The 4,166-nt window shown below is 49.3% G+C and overlaps 1 long non-coding RNA gene across 8 annotated transcripts in view; it reads left to right on the top strand.

Moving 5' to 3' along the window:
* Positions 1-3,577, top strand: part of LOC121654870 — a 5,877-nt gene extending 2,300 nt beyond the window's left edge. For 2 of the 8 annotated variants that reach the window (XR_006013036.1, XR_006013035.1), the window contains exons 2-6: positions 825-947; positions 1,353-1,629; positions 1,710-2,071; positions 2,143-2,573; positions 2,735-3,574. This is a non-coding gene — a long non-coding RNA (uncharacterized LOC121654870). Of the gene's footprint in view, positions 948-1,291; positions 1,630-1,709; positions 2,072-2,142; positions 2,574-2,734 lie in introns of all 8 variants that reach the window. The other 6 variants (XR_006013034.1, XR_006013033.1, XR_006013037.1 and 3 more) reach the window with 6 other exon arrangements.
* The last annotated feature ends 589 nt before the right edge of the window (positions 3,578-4,166 follow it).

The raw sequence follows: 4,166 nt of genomic DNA, 5'->3' as shown, positions 1-4,166 counted from the left end.
TAAAATTTTTTGGTTAGATTCGATCTGTTTGGTGTGTGATGTGCATGTGGAGGTTGGTAGTTTAAATCCTGCGTTCACTGCCAGGATTTTCACTCTTAAACTGAAGGATAAAGACCCTTTGGTTTAAAATAAGAACCGCGGTTGAAATAAAACAAAGCACTGTGGTTCCACCAACCCGCCACATGACAGCGCTGCTTCAAAAACTACAGTTAGCCCTGAGGAAAGAAAAAAATCTGATGTTGCTGCACCACCCGGCTGGCCGCCTCAACAATGGAAACATGGGACACAGCCCACTCGGACTCGATGTCCCCGCCTCACCCGGTACATGGTTGAAGCTCTGCCAGAGATGGGAGTAGAAACTCTTTTTGATGGGACGTTCCCAGCAGACCCTCACAACACATCTGGGTCTGCCAGGCCTGACCGGCATCCTCCCCCATCATCCGAGGATGAGCGGTTTGGTGATCCGGGATCGGCTCAGAGTCGCTGCTCCTCCACACCAAGAGGAGCCGGATGAGGTGGCTCGAGCATCTGGTCAAGATGTCTCCTGGACGCCTCCCTGGTGAGGTGTTCTGGGCACCCCGGGGAAGACCCAGGACATGCTGGAGGGACTAAATTAGTCGGCTGGCCTGTGAACGTCTCGGGATCCCCCCGGATGAGCTGGTGAATGTGTCCGGGGAGGGAGGTCTGGGTTTCCCTGCCCCCGCGACCTGACCCGGGATAATCAGTAGAAAATAGATGGAAATAAAAATTAAAATGAGGAATGCTTCATCCTTGCACCACCTCAAACTCATTCATTTATTATACGTCCCGCCCTCTCCATTCAGCAAACTTGGGTCTTACTTCGGAGAGCAGACAGCCAATCAGAAAGCTGGATTTGTTCCTATTTCTCTTGGAGACCCAACCACCCTGCTAGCGGCTCTTTACTCAGTGCTGCATCTGGACGGTGTGTAAGTACCTTTTCATTCATTCCTTCATGTTTTTAATAATTAATCAGGTGAAAGTCTGGCTGATACACCAGCTGCTGCTTTAATAGTGATGCTTTATTAACGTTATGGTGTAAAACCACTGGTTACATTCGTATATCAATGAATACAAACGTCATAAATTGCGTTTATTGGGGTTTTATAACGCGTCAGTCTTTTACTGCATTGTCACGTCAGTTTAACTTTAACACCGTGAAATGAATGAAAACAGTCTGTCACCGCTTTGTCAGAAACAACCAAATCTAATTTCTTTGTTGTTTTTTGGGCTCCTGGTTTTGATCCAACCTCACCGTGTCATTGTACAACAGTTTTCAGCTCCACCACCTTCTGATCTGGCTGCTTCTTCCACCGACTCCTTTCTCTGTTCAGACGGAGCATCCAACGTTTAAAAGGGTCCCTAACACCGGAGGAGGTGGAGGCAGAGGCCTGAGCCCACGCTGCCAGAGAGGGTGGTGATGTCACCAACGCCACCCTTGTCCTGAGCCGGAGGAGGGTCCAGCTTAGCCGGTACCAGGGCCAGACCTTCGGCTGGCTTCTGGAAAACGAGGTGTGATGCTTTAGCTGTAGCGGCAGCAGAACCATCGGCTCAGCCGCCTATTGACACAGCATCTGTCTCCGTCTCCAGCCAGGCTCGCAGGGCCTCTCAGTAAGTCTCCAGCTCTGATGTTGATGTCCTCACATGTCCCCTCATTATACTGCTTCACTGATCACAATGTCATATTTCAGATTTGCAGCTTTGGTCTCTGGGCGGCGTTCTCGCTCTGTGGTGAAAATACAGGCTAAAGTCTGGCATCTGGCATTTCCAGGTGAGGTGGAACTCATGATAAACGAAGAGTGCATCATTATCCTTGATGATCAGCAACAGTGTGAATGGGCTGTACAACACCCTGCAGGAGCAGCACTCAGACTCCTGGAGTCAGAGTCGGCGTCTACGAGCAGTTCCTTGACCTTTCACCATCTCCTCAGATGCCCCCCGAGCCGTCCCCCATCTGGCTGCTGGCCGTCTACAGCTACGACGTCCTGATGCGGCTGGACGAGAACCAGGATCATGTCCACTTTTTATCTTAAAGATGGACTCCACCAAGAAGGTTTGCACACTCCATCGCTGTGACGTTTTCTTACCGCTTGTGAACGTACTCACACTGAAATCTCTGTCCAGGTGACGTAGAAGCTCGCAGGCGCCACCTCTGATACGGCCGCCTGGATTACCAACGTTGGAAACGAGTGCGGGCAGGTCCTCACCAGCATCCTCCTTGTCAGGGCTTTGGGGGTCTGTCCGGGATGGTGGTTGGACTGATGAGGCATATTAGAAATTTTCTTCTCATTTCTTCTCATGAGAAGGTCCAGGGTCCCAACAGCCAGCCAGGATACCGGCACATCCTGACGCTGGCCAAGGCCCTGGTGGAAGTCTGGAGCCTTCAGGGTCTACCTGACAGCAGGGTAGACAAGCTTATCACGCTCTGGCTACGCCTGCCAGAGGGCGATAAACAGCGAGTCGTCTACCCTGCCAGACACCAGGAGAGGCAGACCAAGGGGCGGTCCAAGGCAGACAAGAGGAAGAACACCTCCTGGGAAGGAGAGTCTCCAATGGTAAGACTTGTTTCATAAATTCTTCCTGCTGGTCCTATCTGAACCAGAGGACTCTGTTGCAGTGGTGGGTGCTGACATGAAGGTGTTACCATGGTGATATCTTTAATCTGATGCATGTTCTGAAAGCTCAGAAGCCTAAAGTTGGCTTGTGTTCTTTTCAGCAGGTTCACAGGGCGACAGAGGAGGTGGGGAGGGCCGTTCTGGAGCATCGTCCCTGCTCCAGCCATCGCCAGCGAGCCCATACCTGCTGCAACAGGGCTGTCCTCGGTTCAGGTGGGACAAGGACAAGGGACAGCCCCTCATAACATCCCTGAAGAGGGGCCAGGTCCTTCCTCCCTCCCTCCTCTCCTGGCTCAACCCTATCAGGCTGTGCCGCCTCCTCCTCCCATACCGAGGACCACAGCCTACAGGAAGAGGAAGGTGGCTGCAGGAGAGGAGCCTGCACCCGGGGCCAGACCCCAGCGGTAGACCTGCAAAAAGGCTAGCCAGCTGAGGATGCTCGACTCCGGCCCGCAGTACGACACACTCGCACCAAAGGTGTTGTTCGCACGGCGGTCGGCAGAAGGACTGGACGAGTGGAGGGAAGACATGGAAAAAAGACTTAGTGTTTAATTATATACATATTTACATATTTTAAATATATTGTTTTATATATTTTCTGTGTTTGTTTATATAAATAATGTAAACACTTGTTTTTGTTTTATTTCATTAATGTTCACATTAATAAATAAATCTTGTCAAGTTCTTCGTCAGATGTTTATGATGTAGTTTTAGAATAAAGACTCATCATGAGTCATAAATGCAGCGTTTCCATCACACATCCAGATAAGATCTGCAGCCGTAAATTATTTGTAAATGATTTCAGAACTAATAAATAATTTCAGCATGGACGTTTTCCTGCTACAATACTGGACACAGAAAGGTCTCCTGAGGTCAAAACCAAGATAAAAAAAGAAATTTAGCAAACAGCTTTTATTTAATCGAAGATGTAAAAATAAAAAACTGAACAGAAACAATATAAATGGTAAGAAGAAATACTGGATATGACTGTAAACAGCACTTATTGACATTTAGAACGTGTTATTTAATCGTTGTACATGGGAATTAATGATGCTTTTACTTTCAGGCTGTCAGTCCTGCTTCTGCTGCTCCTGACGTCCCATCAGAAAGCAGCCGGTGGCCAGAGACACCAGCCGGGGATGGAGCATGTCAGGAAGCTCTGGATGGTGGAGCAGCGCCTCCTCCAGTCTGTTCCAGTCGGAGTTGAGCTTCCGTGCAATGTAGGGAAACAGTATCAGCTGTTATGCATCATTCAACACCAATAACCTGCTTCTGACCCGCTGACATGATGCACATGCCGGGCTTTAGGAGTTCAGGTACTCTTCACGTGCCCACGGCACTGTAACGGCATTTCAGGCCACCTGAAAGATTTTTGCCTCTGGTCATCTCTGGGATTCGAACCAGCGTCTCCGAGGCCTCTTTCCCTCCTCGAGTAAACACTCCGGTCTTCAGTGTTCCATGTTTAGTACGTGTGCACATATACTAAACATGGAATATGATAGGAATGTAAACTCGGGTCAGGCTGCACATTTA

Source organism: Melanotaenia boesemani, chromosome 15, assembly GCF_017639745.1.
Source record: "Melanotaenia boesemani isolate fMelBoe1 chromosome 15, fMelBoe1.pri, whole genome shotgun sequence".
Taxonomy (NCBI): domain Eukaryota; kingdom Metazoa; phylum Chordata; class Actinopteri; order Atheriniformes; family Melanotaeniidae; genus Melanotaenia; species Melanotaenia boesemani.
Note: the sequence above shows the minus strand (reverse complement) of the source record. Positions and strands in the feature narration are given on the sequence as shown.